The following is a 19,734-nucleotide window of genomic DNA, read 5'->3' on the forward strand; positions in this document are numbered from 1 at the left end:
TAATATCACTATATATCAAGGCTAATATGAATGTGATCATTAGACAATTGCTGCTAAAATGGTTTAATTTCATGAATTGACCCTCCTCGTAAAGGATTAGCAATGCTTGCCCCCCTAGCTCATTTATTTTTCATGGCTCCGCCACTGCATGCAACAACGCACGTGTTCGCCCCCTCTCTCTAAATATCGATCTGTCACTTGTGCATTCCTTCATAGTCTCCCTCCACTCGGCCACTCGCACCATCTTCTAGCCCCCCACCGGATTTTGCCACATGTACAATCTAGCCAGACTCCATGGTTGAACTTAAGCATAATGCACAAACCTCTAAACAACAATGGTTCTCTTTTGTTCTAGAATCTTCCTTATCATAACTGCCCAAACTTTTTTTCTAGTTGAATTGCCATTATTTGTTTTTACTTTATGCTTTACAACGCACAATTCCATGAACCATAAAATAGATTAAGGGCTTCTTTGATTCAAAGGATTCTCAAAGGAATTTTGGAGGATTCTAATCATTAGGAATTTTTCCTATCTTGGTTGTTTGATTCGTAGGATTGTAAACCATAGGAATTCTTCCATATGATTCATTTGTACTAGATTTCATAGGGATCATCCCATCCACTCAAACCTCTTTGAAAGAATTCTGCGTTTTTTCTATGCACAATCAAACACTCGTACAATCCTATAGGATTCAAGACGACATTCCACTATAATCCCATCTTTTTTCTATTCCCGCGTTCTTAGCTTTTTTATAAAAACTAATTGATTTTGAATGAGATGAACTATAAGAATTAAACGAAGGGCTACATCAGGCATATATGACTCAGAGCTTACATGCTATAGTGTGGTATTTATTCATAATTTGGTTGCAAAATCTGATGCGTGCAATACACATGTACCTTACTAGTACTTCGAGTATGTGCAAAACACGTAAATTAGAATACCAATGGCAGCTACACGGTGTCTCTCTTATAGTTCATAAAGCCACGTGGCACATGTGGAGGCGTTGTCGCGACCTCCTTGCGTGGATTGATCATAGTGACGTGCTGCTGGTTCCAGAAGAATGTACTCGTCCTCCCTGAGCCATACTGGCAGTACATGCTGAAGGAAATATGCCCTAGAGGCAATAATAAAGTTATTATTTATTTGCTTATTTCATGATAAATGTTTATTATTCATGCTAGAATTGTATTAACCGGAAACATAATACATGTGTGAATACATAGACAAACATAGTGTCACTAGTATGCCTCTACTTGACTAGCTCGATTATCAAAATGGTTATGTTTCCTAGCCATGGACAAAAGATTTGTCATTTGATTAACGGGATCACATCATTAGGAGAATGATGTGATTGACTTGACCCATTCCGTTAGCTTAGCACTTGATCGTTTAGTATGTTGCTATTGCTTTCTTCATGACTTATACTTGTTCCTATGACTATGAAATTATGCAACTCCCGTTTACCGGAGGAACACTTTGTGTGCTACCAAACGTCACAACGTAACTGGGTGATTATAAAGGAGCTCTACAGGTGTCTCCGAAGGTACATGTTGGGTTGGCGTATTTCGAGATTAGGATTTGTCACTCCGATTTTCAGAGAGGTATCTCTGGGCCCTCTCGGTAATGCACATCACTATGAGCCTTGCTAGCAATGTGACTAATGAGTTAGTTGCGAGATGATGTATTACGGAATGAGTAAAGAGACTTGTCGGCAACGAGATTGAACTAGGTATTGGATACCGATGATCAAATCTCGGGCAAGTAACATACCGATGACAAAGGGAACAACGTATGTTGTTATGCGGTTTGACCGATAAAGATCTTCGTAGAATATGTAGGAGCCAATATGAGCATCCAGGTTCCGCTATTGGTTATTGACCGGAAACGGTTCTCGGTCATGTCTACATAGTTCTCGAACCCGTAGGGTCCGCACGCTTAAGGTTTCGATGACAATTATATTATGAGTTTATGAGTTTTGATGTACCGAAGGAGTTCGGAGTCCTGGATGAGATCGGCGACATGACGAGGAGTCTCGAAATGGTCGAGACGTAAAGATCGATATATTGGACGACTATATTCAGAGTTTGGAAAGGTTCTGAGTGATTCGAGTATTTTTCGGAGTACTGGATAGTTACGGGAATTCGCCGGGGAGTATATGGGCCTTATTGGGCTTTTGGGGAAAGAGATAGGAGAGGTTGGGCGCCCCCCAAGGCCTAGTCCGAATTGGACTAGGGGGAGGGGCTGCGCCCCCTCCTTCCTTATCTTCTCTCTCCCCTTTCCTTGACTGCTACTCCTACTACTTGGAAGGGGGGGAATCCTACTCCCGGTGGGAGTAGGACTCCCCCTTGGCGCGCCTCTCCCTAGCCGGCCGCCTCCTCCCCTTGCTCCTTTATATACGGGGGCAGGGGGGCACCCCATGACACACAAGTTGATCTTCGTTATCGTTCCTTAGCCGTGTGCGGTGCCCCCCTCCACCATATTCCACCTCGGTCGTATCATTGTGGTGCTTAGGCGAAGCCCTGCGGTGGTAGAACATCATCATCGTCACCACGCTGTCGTGCTGACGGAACTCATCCCCGACACCCTGCTGGATCGGAGTCCGGGGATCGTCATCGAGATGAATGTGTGCTGAACTCGGAGGTGCCGTACGTTCGGTGCTTGGATCGGTCGGATCGTGAAGACGTACGACTACATCAACTACTTTGTCATAACGCTTCCGCTTTCGGTCTACGAGGTACGTGGACACACTCTCCCCTCTCGTTGCTATGCATCACCATGATCTTGTGTGTGCGTAGGTAAATTTTGAAATTACTACGTTCCCCAACAGTGGCATCCGAGCCTAGGTTTTATGCGTTGATGTTATATGCACGAGTAGAACACAAGTGAGTTGTGGGTGATACAAGTCATACTACTTACCAGCATGTCATACTTTGGTTCAGCGGTATTGTTGGATGAAGCGGCCCGGACCAACATTACGCGTACGCTTACGCGAGACTAGTTCTACCGACGTGCTTTGCACACAGGTGGCTGGCGGGTGTCAGTTTCTCCAAGTCTAGTTGAACCGAGTGTGGCTACGCCCGGTCCTTGCGAAGGTTAAAACATCACTAACTTGACAAACTATCATTGTGGTTTTGATGCCTAGGTAAGAACGGTTCTTGCTCAGCCCGTAGCAGCCACGTAAAATTTGCAATAACAAAGTAGAGGACATCTAACTTGTTTTTGCAGGGCATGTTGTGATGTGATATGGTCAAGACGTGATGCTATATTTTGTTGTATGAGATGATCATGTTTTGTAACCGAAGTTATCGGCAACTGGCAGGAGCCATATGGTTGTCACTTTATTGTATGAAATGCAAATGCCCTGTAATTGCTTTACTTTATCACTAAGCAGTAGCGATAGTCGTAGAAGCAATAGATGGCGTAATGACAATGATGCTACGATGGAGATCAAGGTGTCGCGCCGGTGACGATGGTGATCAAGACGGTGCTTCGGAGATGGAGATCACAAGCACAAGATGATGATGGCTATATCATATCACTTATATTGATTGCATGTGATGTTTATCCTTTATGCATATTATCTTGCTTTGATTGACAGTAGCATTTTAAGATGATCTCTCACTAAATTATCAAGAAGTGTTCTCCCTGAGTATGCACCGTTGTGAAAGTTCTTCGTGCTGAGACACCACGTGATGATCGGGTGTGATAGGCTCTACTTTCAAATACAACGGGTGCAAAACAGTTGCACACGCGAAATACTCAGGTTAAACCTGACGAGCCTAGCATATACAGATATGGCCTTGGAACACAGAGACGGAAAGGTCGAGCGTGAATCATATAGTAGATATGATCAACATAGTGATGTTCACCATTGAAACTACTCCATCTCACGTGATGATCGGACATGGTTTAGTTGATTTGGATCATGTGATCACTTAGATGACTAGAGAGATGTCTGTCTAAGTGGGAGTTCTTAAGTAATATGATTAATTGAACTTTAATTTATCATGAACTTACTCCTGGTAGTATTTTGCAAATTATGTTGTAGATCAATAACTCGCGTTGTTGCTTCCCTATGTTTTTGCTTCCCTATGTTTTTATATGTGTTCCTAGAGAAAACTAAGTTGAAAGATGTTAGTAGCAATGATGCGGATTGGATCCGTGAACTGAGGTTTATCCTCATTGCTGCACAGAAGAATTATGTCCTTAATGCTCCGCTAGGTGACAGACCTATTGCAGGAGAAGATGCAGACGTTATGAACGTTTGGCTAGCTTAATATGTTGACTACTTGATAGTTTAGTGCTCCATTCTTAACGACTTAGAATCAGGACTTCAAAGACGTTTTGAACGTCATGGACCATATGAGATGTTCCAGGAGTTGAAGTTAATATTTCAAGAAAATACCCGAGTTGAGAGATATGAAGTATCCAACAAGTTCTATGGCTAAAAGATGGAGGAGAATCGCTCAACTAGTGAGCATGTGCTCAGATTGTCTGGGTACTACAATCGCTTGAATCAAGTGGGAGTTAATCTTCCAGATAAGATAGTGATTGGCAGAGTTCTCTAGTCATCATCACCAAGTTACTAGAACTTCGTGATGAACTATAATGCAAGGGATGACAAAAACGATCCCCGAGCTCTTCGTGATGCTGAAATCGTCAAAGGTAGAAATCAAGAAAGAGCATCAAGTGTTGATGATTGACAAGACCACTAGTTTCAAGAAAAGGGCAAAGGGAAAGAAAGGGAACTTCAAGTAGAAGCCCAAAGCTGGACCAAAGCCTCAAACTGAGTGCTTACACTGCAAAGGAAATGGTCACTGGAAGCGGAAATGCCCTGAATATTTGGTGGATAAGAAGGATGGCATAGTGAACAAGGGTATATTTGATATACAGGTTATTGATGTGTACCTTACTAGTGTTTATAGTAGCCCCTGAGTATTTGATACTTGTTCGGTTGCTAAAACTTAGTGACTCAAAACAGGAGTTACAGAATAAACAGAGACTAGTTGAGGATGAAGTGACGATGTGTATTGGAAGTGGTTCCAAGATTGATATGATCATCATCGCACACTCCCTATACTTTCGGGATTAGTGTTAAACCTAAATAAATGTTATTTGGCATTTGCGTTGAACATGAATATGATTTGATCATGTTCATTGCGATATGGTTATTCATTTAAAGTCAAAGAATAATTGTTGTTCAGTTTACATGAATAAAACCTTCAATGGTCATACACCCAATGAAAATAGTTTGTTGGATCTCGATCGTAGTGATACACATATTCATAATATTGATGCCAAAAGATGCAAAGTTGATAACGATAGTACAACATATTTGTGGCACTGCCGTTTAGGTCATATCGGTGTAAAGTGCATGAAGAAACTCCATAAAAATGGACTTTTAGAATCACTTGATTATGAATCATTTGATGCTTGCGAACCGTGCCTTTTGGGCAAGATGACTAAAACTCCGTTCTCCGAAACAATGGAACGAGCTAGTGACTTATTGGAAATAATACATACCGATGTATGCGGTCCAATGAGTGTTGATGCTCGTGGCAGGTATCGTTATTTTTCTGACCTTCACAAGATGATTTGAGCAGATATGAGTATATCTACTTAATGAAACGCAAGTCTGAAACATTTGAAAAGTTCAAAGAATTTCAGAGTGAAGTGGAGAATCATCATAACAAGAAAATAAAGTTTCTACGATCTGATCATGGAGAAGAATATTTGAGTTACGAGTTTGGCCTTCATATAAAACAATGTGGAATAGTTTCACAGCTCACGCCACATGGAACACCACAGCGTTATGGTGTGTCCGAACGTCATAACCGTACTTTATTGGATATAGTGCAATCTATGATGTCTCTTACCGATTTACCACAATCATTTTGGGGTTATGCATTAGAGACAGCTGCATTCACTTTAAATAGGGCACCATCAAAATCCGTTGAGACGACACCTTATGAACTGTGGTTTGGCGAGAAACCAAAGTTGTCATTTCTTAAAGTTTGGGGCTGCGATGCTTATGTGAAAAAGTTTTCACCTGATAAGCTCGAACCCAAATCGGAGAAGTGCATCTTCGTAGTATACCCAAAGGAAATTGTTGGGTACACCTTCTATCACAGATCCGAAGGCAAGTTATTCGTTGCTAAGATGGATCCTTTCTAGAGAAGGAGTTTCTCTAGAAAGAAGTGAGTGGGAGGAAAGTAGAACTTGATGAGGTAACTGTACCTTCTCCTGAATTGGAATGTAGTTCATCACTGAAATCAGTTCCAGTGATATCTACACCAATTAGTGAGGAAGCTAATGATGATGATCATGAAACTTCAGATCAAGTTACTACAAAACCTCGTAGGTCTTCCGGAGAAAGATCCGCACCAGGGTGGTACGGTAATCCTGTTCTGAAAGTCATGTTACTAGACCATGATGAACCTACGAACTATGAGGAAGCGATGATGAGCCCAGATTCCGCGAAATGGCTTGAGGCCATAAAATCTGAGATGGGATCCATGTATGAGAACAAAGTATGGACTTTGGTTGACTTCCCCAATGATCGGCAAGCCATAGAAAATAAATGGATCTTCAAGAGGAAGACCGACACTGATAGTAGTGTTACTATCTACAAAGCTCGACTTGTTGCAAAAGGTTTTCGACAAGTTCAAAGTGTTGAATACGATGAGATTTTCTCACTCGTATCGATGCTTAAAGTCTGTCCGAATCATATTAGCAATTGCCACATTTTATGAAATCTGGCAAATGGATGTCAAAACTGCATTCCTTAATGGATTTTTTAAAGAAGTGTTGTATATGATGCAACCAGAAGGTTTTGTCAATCCCAAAGGTGCTAACAAATTGTGCAAGCTCTAGCGATCCATCTATGGACTGGTGCAAGCATCTCGGAGTTGGAATATACGCTTTGATAAGTTGATCAAAGTATATAGTTTTATACGGACTTGCAGTAAAGCCTGTATTTACAATAAAGTGAGTGACATATTGTTGATTAGAAATGATGTAGAATGTTTCTAGAAAGCATAAAAGAAGTGTTTGAAAGGAGTTCTTTAAAAGAAAGACCTCAGTGAAGCTACTTACATATTGAGCATCAAGATCTATTGAGATAGATCAAGACGCTTGATAAGAGTTTCAATGATTACATACCTTGACAAGATTTGGAATTAGTTCAAAATGGAACAGTCAAAGAAAGAGTTCTTGCCTGTGATGCAAAGGTGTGAAGTTGAGTAAGACTCAAAATCCGACCATGGCAGAAAATAGAAAGAGAATGAAAAGTCATTCCCTATGCCTCAGTCATAGGTTCTATAAAATATGGTATGCTGTGTACCAGACCTATTGTATACCTTGCTCTGAGTTTGGCAAAGGAATACAATTTTGATCTAAGAGTAGATCACTGGACAGCGGTCAAGAATATCCTTAGTGAGGACTAAGGAGTTGTTTTTCGATTATGGAGGTGATAAAAGAGTTCGTCGTAAAGAGTTACATTGATGCAAGCTTTTACACCGATCCAGATGACTCTAAGTCTCAATCTAGATACATATTGAAAGTGGGAGCAATTAGCTAGAGTAGCTCCGTGCAGATTGTAGACATAGAATATTTGCAAAATACATACGGCTCTGAATGTGACAGACCCGTTGACTAAACTTCTCTCACGAGCAAAACATGATCATACCTTAGTACTCTTTGGGTGTTAATCACATAGCAATGTGAACTAGATTATTGACTCTAGTAAACCCTTTGGGTATTGATCACATGACGACGTGAACTATGGGTATTAATCACATACAGATGTGAATATTGGTGTTAAATCACATGGTGATGTGAACTAGATTATTGACTCTAGTGCAAGTGGGAGACTGAAAGAAATATGCCCTAGAGGCAATAATAAAGTTATTATTTATTTCCTTATTTCCTGATAAATTTTTATTATTCATGCTAGAATTGTATTAACCGGAAACATAATACATGTGTGAATACATAGACAAACATAGTGTCACTAGTATGCCTCTACTTGACTAGCTCGTTTATCAAAGATGGTTATGTTTCCTAGCCATGGACAAAAGAGTTGTCATTTGATTAACGGGATCACATCATTAGGAGAATGATGTGATTGACTTGACCCATTCCGTTAGCTTAGCACTTGATCCTTTAGTATGTTGCTATTGCTTTCTTCTGACTTATACTTGTTCCTATGACTATGAGATTATGCAACTCCCGTTTACCGGAGGAACACTTTATGTGCTACCAAATGTCACAATGTAACTGGGTTATTATAAAGGACCTCTACAGGTGTCTCCGAAGGTACATGTTGGGTTGGCATATTTCGAGATTAGGATTTGTCACTCCGATTGTCAGAGAGGTATCTCTGGGCCCTCTCGGAAATGCACATCACTATAAGCCTTGCAAGCAATGTGACTAATGAGTTAGTTGTGAGATGATGTATTACGGAACGAGTAAAGAGACTTGCCGGTAACGAGATTGAACTAGGTATTAGATACCGACAATCAAATCTCGGGCAAGTAACATACCGATGACAAAGGGAACAACATATGTTGTTATGTGGTTTGACCGATAAAGATCTTCGTAGAATATGTAGGAGCCAATATGAGCATCCAGGTTCCGCTATTGGTTATTGACCGGAAACGTTTCTCGGTCATGTCTACATAGTTCTCGAACCCGTAGGGTCCGCACGCTTAAGGATTCGATGACAATTATATTATGAGTTTATGAGTTTTGATGTACCGAAGGAGTTCAGAGTCCCGGATGAGATCGGGGACATGACGAGGAGTCTCGAAATGGTCGAGACGTAAAGATCGATATATTGGACGACTATATTCGGAGTTCGGAAAGGTTCCGAGTGATTCGGGTATTTTTCGGAGTACCGGAGAGTTACGGGAATTCGCCGGGGAGTATATGGGCCTTATTGGGCTTTAGGGGAAAGAGAGAGGAGAGGTTGGGCGCCCCCCCAAGGCCTAGTCCGAATTGGACTAGGGGGAGGGGCTGAGCCCCCCTCCTTCCTTCTCTTCTCTCTCCCCTTTCCTTGACTCCTACTCCTACTACTTGGAAGGGGGGGGGGGAATCCTACTCCCGGTGGGAGTAGGACTCCCCCTTGGCGCGCCTCTCCCTGGCCGGCCGCCTCCTCCCCTTGCTCCTTTATATACGGGGGCAGGGGGGCACCCCATGACACACAAGTTGATCTTCGTGATCGTTCCTTAGCCGTGTGCGGTGCCCCCCTCCACCATATTCCACCTCGGTCGTATCGTTGCGGTGCTTAGGTGAAGCCCTGCGTCGGTAGAACCTCATCATCGTCACCACGCCGTCGTGCTGACGGAACTCATCCCCGACACCCTGCTGGATCGGAGTCCGGGGATCGTCATCGAGCTGAACGTGTGCTGAACTCGGAGGTGTCGTACGTTCAGTGCTTGGATCGGTCGGATCGTGAAGACGTACGACTACATCAACCGCGTTGTCATAACGCTTCCGCTTTCGATCTACGAGGGTACATGGACACACTCTCCCCTCTCATTCCTATGCATCACCATGATCTTGCGTGTGCGTAGGAAAATTTTGAAATTACTACGTTCCCCAACACATGCACGAAGCGAAGATGTGCACCCACGACACGCACGCAATCATTCCCTCGCACGCACACGCGGGTACACGGGCGGACGCAATTTTGTACCAAGATCCACCCCATGTGATAATTTGACGCGTGTAGAGTCATTCACTTCATTGATGGTCAATTAATACAGCACATGCAAATTGAGTGGACATGACGGCGGAATAAAGACATTATTACTCGACTGCGCGCATGCGAGTAGTTAAATCGTGGGTTGCTAGTAGTACTTCCATTGGTCTCCTTCGTATTGTGTGCCAATTTTTGACAGTAACATAATATTTACGCATTTGAGTAGTGTAGTACTTGAAATTTATGTTCCGCTAAACTCATCGGGAGCCATTTCGGGCCTCGAAACGAAAACCATCAATTAATCTTTACCTTGTTCCCATCACATTCGAAAGCCTACTCACACCTACTAGTACGTACCAAACCTGAATGTGTTCCCACTATGCAGGTATTAGTACTAGTGCTAGTACTTAGGTTATAAAAAGGGGAACTACCCAACCGAAAATTACTCTACCTTTCCTCCTCATAAGTGCTTCTTCTTCGTCCATCGTTGCCATGGCCGGTGAGCAGAGCTCTAGGTCGAGAACTACTCGTAACAAGGGAGCGGTAACCAAGGCTGCAGAAAAAAAGAGAGAGGGCTCGCCGCTACGCAGAGACCTCGAAAGATCTCTCACAGGCAGGCGATGGCTCCCAGGAGCACCCTAGCCGCGGAGGCGAACATGCCGAGCTGGCAGAGCTGGAGTCGTTATCCCTCGACGACATGCCCGATCAGCTCAAGAAGCACCCCAATAAGCAGAAGGAGTGCATCCAAGGCTTGATGGAATTGCTGAAGGAGAGCCTTGATGACATGCCTGCTGAGCTCAATCAGTAGGGGGAGTTCACAGCCGGCTTGGTGATGCTGCTGAAGAAGAGCATTACCTCGAAGAAGAAGGCGACCGGCGAAATCATGCGACTTCAGGAGGACAAGGCGAAGCTCTGCCACGAGATCGACCTGTTAAAGGAGAAGAACGCCGGCTGGAAGAAGCTGCATGATAATAGTAGTTCCTTGATGAAGATGTTGCAGGCCCTCGTCATGGAACAGAAGAAGGAGTTGACGAAGCTCCGCATCAAGCACCCGGCTGCTGTCAAGGTACGTAATGTGGCCGTGGAACAGATGATGAAGGCTCGCGTTGAGAAATCCCGCGTCATGGACAGAATGAACAAGATGGCGGATGAGACGCGCAAGGAAATGGAGGTTGTGGAGGCGATAAAGAAGCAGTTACGACTCCGTGGCAAATTAGATCATTTGGGGTGATAATCTTCCTTCTTCTTTTGCTCCTGTGTTTCATCTTTTGCTTCGGGTGTTTCGCCGCACGTGTCACATTCTCTGCGAGGCATGAATAGAACAATGGTTTTTTTAGGGAATGAATAGAACAATGCTAACAAGATATGACTAGCAAATTAGATCATTTTTATCGCCATATGGCACTGGGCTGCCGTGTTTCGTGCTCCTCCGTCGCAGTACTACTCCAGTGGAAAACTTGAGTATACCGCACGGTTCTTTGCTCCTCCTCGATCAGGTCGTCGGCGAATTTATACGAGCAGTCAAATCACAAGGCCCCGCCTTCCAGCAGTAATGAGCCGTCAAATCACAAAGGCCCTCGCCTCTCGTGAAACCGACAAAGCTAGACTGCCCCGCCCTCTAGCCTTTTAAAAAATGTATAGTTTTGTACAGCAGTAGTATCGATGGATTGCGCCATGAAGCAAAACTTGAAAATAAAAAAAGGTGGTACATATAGAGAGCGTTCGTTGCCAAATTATGCATATAGTACTATTAAAAAGGCTAGTCACAATAATGGTGTCCAGCACAACCCACCCGCAAATAAAACTAAGCACCCTGGAATTCTTTGACAAAACTAAGCACCCTGAAATTCTTTGATAACTAAACTGCTGGCTATATGATGTTGGCCATATATATTGTACGTATATAATGTGAAGAAACGAGTGGTAGTACTATACCAACTAAAAGATGAAATGTAAGAAATACTAGTATGTACGTACTGAAGAGTTAAAGTAACAAGAAGAAACATAACATAATTTTGCTGGGGGCTCAGCACAACACACCCCTCAAATTAAATTAAGCGCACCTGAAATTAAACTTTGCAACTATTCCAGTAGACACTGCATTAGAACCACCATGAGCAACGACACTGCCACCTTACTTGGAGTCCTCGTCCACGTCCTCGACTTCGTCCTTGTCCCTCTTCCTCTTGGCTGATACTTCGTTGCTTGAACCGCACACTTGGTTGTTGCTCTTCATCCAACCCTTGTAGATATTGAAGCAAAGGTAGCCATCCATTGCAGCGTAGTGGATGTGGTATATATGTAGTACATTCTGCTGCCATGCATGACGATGAAACGTGTATGGAGGTTTCTCCAGTTCACCGTACGAAGGATGAAGCATGGCTCCTGCCAGGGTCAGCATTGAAGGCTGACGAGAGGACACCAGCCGATTCTTCTAGAGGTCGAAGGTGTTGCCTACAACGAGGCCTATCCAACGAAGGACTTCTTTGTCGTTACCAAAGTCTATAGTAACGAATTTGACTACGTTGCTCTCGAGGAAGTTCTTAAAATCCTGGCACTCAACGTCAGCATGGCATATATGGTAGACCAAGCATAAGTCATGCACGCAAACCTGGATCACGGCGGGCTTCTTCCTCTCTTCACCCTTTAGATCCTTCTCTCGTCCCAGGACTATGGTGTACTCAACATCTAGCCCAGCGACCCACTCATCATCTGAGTCTTTGAACATGCGTCTGAAGCGAGAAAGGCATCCTTTCATCATCGCGGAAGAAAGGGTGTAGATGACGTCGAACTCATCGCCGGTGATGGTTCTAACCTTGTACTCACCGCCGATTGTGGAGATTTGGGACGCCATGGATTTGGGAGGAGGGTTGGGATTAGTGGAACTACCGTAATGTGAATGGACGAGATGACTAGGAGCGAACCGCTGTAGTATTGAAGGACGTGCGGGGACGAGTAGGACGAACTGCCAGCGTGCGAACGGCAGGGTAGTGGCATTCCATTCTCCCATGATACGGGCTTCCGAGAGCCCTTGGATCTGAGATCGAACGGTTGCATGGCGTGATTCTAGACCTATGGGTGAATATCCTATCCTGGAGGGTTATTCTGCAATTTTTCAGCAACTTAGCATGCGACCGTTTGATCTCAGATCCAAGGCTGCCAGCAGCCCGTATCATGGTCGCACCTACCACGACCGTCGCGTCACCGCACGGTCGCGCCCTTGGAGATTTAACATGGTGTGTTAGGCTATTTGATGTTGGCATGTCATACATAGTCATCACTTAGTCACTCATACTACAACAAGGTTAGCTATAAGTGTATTTTTTACTCCTCTCTATCTCTTTCTTCGTACTCCCTCCGTCCCATAATATAAGAAAGTTTTTGACACTAGGACACAGGGAGTACTAGTATTTATTGCATTTGCCAAGGAGTGACCTCTTCCAATGAAATGGTGTTGCTAAGTTTGCTTCATTTAATTAGCTATAGACTCAAAATTGTCTTTTCACCTAGGTACACACGCTTAGCACCGTTTCTTCCTTGGGTCACCAAACTAGTCTCTCTCTTCTTGATTAACTTGCCACATCAAACTTTATGCCTATGTGGCAAGCTTAGCACCTGTAGGAGCAAGTAAAAGTATGTACAATAGTGTGCTTTACATGGCATTTTTGCATATGTGGAGGAAAGAGAGGCAAGGAAAAAGTGGAGAAGTGGGCTCTCATGCAAGAGCCAGCCTCTACTACATGGTGGAGCATTGGGAGAGGCACCTATATGGAGGTGGTCAGGAATCGGGAGACTCACGCCGGTCGTAGCGCCGCAGTGAAAATGATAATGGCAAGTCAAATCACGGGGCCCCACCTGTCCAGCTGGTAACTCGCTGTCAAATCACACAACCCTACGTTTGCAGCAGCCTACTCCCTCGTCTTCTCGCGTCTCTATCAAACCGACTAGGCGAAACTGCCCCGCCGCCTACCACGTAGGAAAATCCCCGCCCTCGACTTTTAAATAGTATACAGTATACTAGTATCCATGGATTGCGCTCGCGCCATGGAGCAAAGCGTCTAGAAAATAGCGGTACACATGTATGGAGTATACAACACGCCCATCGCGTTCACGTCGCACCCCAGACGGTCGGTCAGTCTGGCACGCTGCTCTCCGAACGGAACACGCATCATATTGCGTTTGCACACACATGTGGGACGTCAATTGAGAACCGACCATAGGCACACTCCCCGGCCCCGCAAGTAGGGTGACTTAATAGAAGAGGGAGACGAGCGATAGTACTAGAGAAGTGTTGTACTACGTTGGTGCCTGGACGATCCCTGCAAGACACGGAAGATCAGTTCGTCCATGCATGTGACCAGACTCCAGCAGACACGCCTGGATTGGCTATCGTCTACATATCGTGCAGGTTGTGTTGTACATGGCTATAGTTGTGGTGAGAAATCTAAAAAAAAGTTTCTTGTCATCTCGCAAAATTAGGTGTCATGTGCTTCGGATCACTGCGAGGGTTAAACAGCGACAACTGAGTTGGGCTAGTCATTGGGGGCACATGCACGAACAGTGACTACTCGACTATCATCTAGGTTAAGTCGGCTATGTTAATTAGGACATCTATCGACGGACCCCTTTTCTACGAGTTTATCTTTAATTTGAGCTTTGTTCCTCGTCTAGTTTGTCCATTGGGATTCATGTTGTCTCCTTTGGGCAGTGAGGTTATGATTTCTTGTCATGTGGCATTTTTTCGTGTTATATGTTATAATCCGGTGCTTCAGATCGAAATGACGACAACTACGCCTCCGGGCCACGTGCATGAAGACTTCTCGATAGTCATTGATGAGGTCAAGCCGGCTCCGGTAGACAAAAGAAAACTAGTACTACTCCACTATATAGGCAGGAGCCTCCGCGCTTGCTTGCTAGTGTTGCTCTCTTCACACTGTCTCGGCCTCTCCAGATCTAAACACGACAGCGGTGGCCACACTCTCTCTCTCTCTCTGCTCACCGCTGTTCACAGCTCCAGCCGAATCCTCTCCGCCGGGAAGGTGAGAAGGTGCAACGTTCACGCGGTCGTCCTCGGCGACGGCTCTTACCCACTGTTGGGCGCGTCCCGATCAACCTGCCTTACCGTTCTCTCCCAAGCACCGCTGGGAGGGAGGGCCTCCGACCCCTTCTTCCTCGCTGCCATAGTGTGGGCAGATCCGGCCTCCCGCCGCCCACCTAGCGACATCCCGGCGGCCATCAGGTGTAACTTCCTTCGAAATCGGCCTTGCTCTAGTTCCCGAGCTCCTGACGTCGCTACATTTGTATCTTTTACTATTTCTCAGGCCCCCTTGTAGATAGGATCGATCGGCTGTTCGAAAACCACCTATTTTGTTTACGTTTAAGAGGTAAAACTAGTTCATGCACTCGAATGTAGTACTACTTGGTTCGAACAAGGAAGAAAGGGGGTGGGGGTGGGGGAGGATTTGTTACCTGAATCTAGGACTTGGTCGAAAGAGGAAATAATCGTGGCAAAAAGTAGCAGAGACTGGCTATCCAACTGGTCTCTAGGTCTAATTGGGAAATAAAGGCAAACGCAGTACAAACTCAATATAAAACCGATCTATTGCTTGAAAAAGGAAAGAAAGTGGGGACTGGGGGACAAGTCAACAGAGTAAGTCCAGCACTAGATTTGCTAGCCTCAGACTAGTCACACTGGGTAGTAACTTAGACTAGTAACATGCATATGTTACTAGTCTATGTTACTACCTCCACAGTGGGTAGTACATATATGTTGTGTCATGCATCACTTCATTTATTACGTTGTAAACTAATCTTTTCTTGATATGTGTGATGTTACAGTAACTAGCTATGTTATCACATGCCTCTCTTTCTTCATTAATTACATGCCACATCATCTATTTTTCCTAGATAAGTGTGATGTTACCACCTATGTTACTCCCACTGTGGGTAGTCTCACACAGTATAAGGTGGCTATACCGAACAAAAATGGGACCAACCTAGATATCCTGTTCTGATGTTTGTTGCCCCGAGCCACTCTTATGTAATGCCACTGGTAAAATGTAGCAGTCGCACTGTTAAAAGTAAGAACACGTTAAACCAATGTTGTTTTCAATGTAATGCCTCCAGTAATATGAATCAACTAGCAGGGTAACCCGCGCATTTGCGCCGCTAGATGTTCTATTTCTTTTTGTATCTATATTGTCATTGAGATGTCGGTAGCTCGTAGAACGTAAAATCACATAAAAGTTATCGTCTACAAAGTGTGAACCTCATTTGTGATTGTTCTAATTATGTTATCTTACCATGAGGGAATATTAGTGTACTCACTGAACTTTTTACTGTATAAATTAAGTTCTTGGTAACTTACTTGGTATGTGACAACTGAAAAACAAACATCATTATGTTATCTTACCATGAGGGAATATAGTGCTTGGTACATTTTTTTAACTATTCCTTATCATCTTCTAATCAATTGTTTTGTGTATTCAATCTGCACTTTTTAAAACATCTCAACCAACATTAAATTCTAACATTAGTGTATAGTACAACTGTAACATCATCATTGTTGTTGTTTTGTGCATTATCATGTCTGGACATGCTTCCACACATGCTAATATAGTAATTTTGGTACGCGTATTTCCTTCCTTGTCCTTCCATTTGTTAGACCCACAACTAACCAATATTGGATATGAATATACAAATTCTTAGTTTTTCCTGTTCCACTACACATCTTTTGGTGTCCGTCTTCCATCAACATTTTTGGGGGTAATTACATATGAACAATAGATGATTCATACATAAATCTTTCTTGCCTTTGTCCACCGAACTATATTAATTGTTCAATTGCACTTGTGTTTTTGGGTTAACACGGTGGCATACCTGCGCATGCTTCTACTATGCGCACCTTGCACATACAAGGTGCTTTTGTTTTCTTCGAAGAGTTTTGTTAATTGGGTTTCTTCATCAGTTAAATTAGTTCCTCTATAGGAAAAAGGTGCAGCGTGTGTAGAATGTCCATATTCAGATCCGTTACTCCCTTCTTGTTTTGCCCTCTGTACCCTATTTATTTCTATAAATTCGCCATGTGGTATGAATTTTGTACAATTTTTTGGCAATGAAACATCATATTATATCCCACCAGTTTCATATTAGCTATAGATGACAATGAAATATATTTAGTCCTCCTAGATACATGGTTAAATTTGTGTTTGTTATGAATGGTTTAGTCAACAGGCTAACCTTGTTTTTCCGCAAAAAAAAGGCTAACCTTGTTTATTCTTTTTCTGAGAGTCTCGTGTGTGAGCCTGATAGAGTCCAGAAACTCATTAGCTTCTGCAGAGTAGAGGTCAACATGGTAAGATTATTGCTACCTCAATCTCCTAGACAACATCCCATAGAAGTATCATTTTAGATTCCTTGAAGCGCGAGGAACGATCAAAGCCCACAGAAGTATCACTTTAGCTTCCGCCGAGCTGAGGAACCACCACAGCCCACAGAATTGTCGCTTTTTCCTATTCCTTCTTTACATGCACAGTGGACAATCGATTTCTTGTGGGATTTTGGCCATCACGATCTTTCTTTAGCTGCTCGATGAGATGCTGTCATGACATTTTGAATCTCTCGCTTGCCCAGCCCACAGAAGTACCACTTTCTCCTTTTCCTCCTTTGCACCCACAGTGGACTCTGAATTTTTGTTGGGATTTGTGGCATCACAGTCCATCTTTAGGTCGTCTATCAGATGTTGTCATGGCATGCTAAAGGTTCATGGTGGATGAGGCTGTCATGACATGTTGGATCTCTCGCTTGCCCAGGCGATAGTGTATCGCTTTCTCCTTTTCCTCCTTTGCACCCACAGTGGAGTCAGAATTTTTTGTGGGATTTGTGGCATCACGATCCTTCTTTAGGTGATCTATTAGATGTTGCCATGGCATGCTGAAGGTTCATGGTGGATTTGGATCCTGCCAAAGTTGTAAAGGCTAACGACCATATCCCACAGAGGTATCGCTACCTCCTCTTCCTCCTTTGCACGCACAACGGACACTGAATTTCTTTTGTACTCGATGAGATGCTGTCATGACATGCTGAATCTCTTGCCTGTCAGAGGTTTATGGTGGGTGTGGATCCTGCCAGTACGAAGTGCCTGCTACCAAGACATGGAGCGCCCCAGATCCACGCTGGGTTGCCGGAGGGCTGCCGTATATGCGGCCTCATCGTGCTACCAAGATTGCTGGCCGGGCTTGCCTATTACTGTACTACATAAGATTGGACAATATCTCCTGCCCCAATACGATCACGACACTTAAACCTGATTTGCCCACAAAAATCAATCAGGCCAGGAACCAATCTGGTAACTAACTATCAAATTGTACGCTTTCAAAAGGAAAGAAAAGTATCAAGTTGTACATGTGCATGTGACCTCCTTTTCTTTAGCTGGAACGTAACCAACTTGTATACGTATATTTAGCATTTTTTTGCATGCGACGTATATTTAGTCTGCTTGACTGTTTTTTAGCAACCCTGGAAAAAAACTGCTTTTAGGACATGGCCACGTCGGTGTGTTTATGATGATGAATCTGGATCGTTCAAACCTCTTAATTCTAGTGCATTAAATCTCCACCGTTCTTTTTCTACTGTCTTAATAATAATATAATAGATAAAAAATTATCTATTTAAGGAATTTGACATACGTATGTATATGAGAACCTTTTTTACTTCTACAATCTAAAAACATACGTCCTCGCAAAAAAAAATCTAAAAACATACGTATCTGATACAAATTTATTGTATATAGTATGCTTACCAAATTGCTAATAGATAAAGCTGCCAAAATTAATTGATAAATGACATGAGCGATGATGTCATGTTTTTTTTTACTTTTGGACGGCAATACAAATTGCACCTCGCTCACGGTGGTGCCTATTACGTGTGCCAACCGGACTACTGCTTTTTTCCCCTTGTTATTCCTGTTTGGCTCCCGTCGGACTACACCATTTTTTCCTATTAATATAATCGTGTTTGGCTCCAGTGTAAATACATATCTATTTGTACGTGACAGATTGTACCCAATAGATGTTCTACGTAACTTTGTTTATCTTTTTATCTCAACCGTTATAATTAAAATCAATGGATACTATTTTTTTAGCATATGTGGATTAACGTGATGGCTTGTTTGACTTCTATTTTAATTATATAATAGATGGCACTTCTTTACATGTCCTGCTAAAATTTCCCATTAAGATAAGTTGGTTCTTTTTGTTAGAAATGCAACTGTCGTGGTCCGCCTACTCTCCCGTGCCCAAAGTAATGTCATATTTAACGGTTGTCATAGTTAATCCTAATGCCCATGCTAATATCTAGCAATGCCACTGCTTTAGAAATTTCTACTGTCCTTGTAGGATTGCCATTCAGATAAGGAACATGCTTCTTTTCATTTGATGCATGTTTCATCACTTGTTAGTCACCCTCCTTTCCACCTTTTTTGTGCAAACAGAGATATACATTTCACGCTCGATCTTAGTTGAACTGCACAAATGATATCCAAATTATAGTTGAGCATTCAAGGAGCTTCACAACCAACCTTGATGTTGCTCAATTTTATTGCAACTAATGAAGAAGAAGCTCTGTGGGTTTCATTTTTTGATGGAAATGGAACCGGGGCTGGAGCCCTTTTCATAAAAAAAATTGAAGAAGAAGCTGCTAGCTCACGGGACATTGCTTCATTTTAGGTGAACTGCACCAAAAGGTTCCATGAATTGAATCATCCATGTTGGTGACAGAAAGAGCCAGCTTCAGCTTCCCAGTCTAAGAACCCTCGGCCTCCATCCTTGCAACGCACGGTACACCTCGTTTGCCACCTGCTCGACCCTAGTGTCACTGATAAAATGAAGTAATAATACAGTTAAAAGAGAGCGAGTGTCATCTCTATCATTCCATTTCCAATGTAGATAAAGAAAGTGCTTCTCTTTGTTAATGTATGTTTCATCAACTAGTCCCATTGTTAATGTTTAAGCGTTTGTGCAAACTAGCA

The sequence above is a fragment of the Triticum dicoccoides genome, chromosome 3B, assembly GCF_002162155.2.
Source record: "Triticum dicoccoides isolate Atlit2015 ecotype Zavitan chromosome 3B, WEW_v2.0, whole genome shotgun sequence".
Classification (NCBI taxonomy): domain Eukaryota; kingdom Viridiplantae; phylum Streptophyta; class Magnoliopsida; order Poales; family Poaceae; genus Triticum; species Triticum dicoccoides.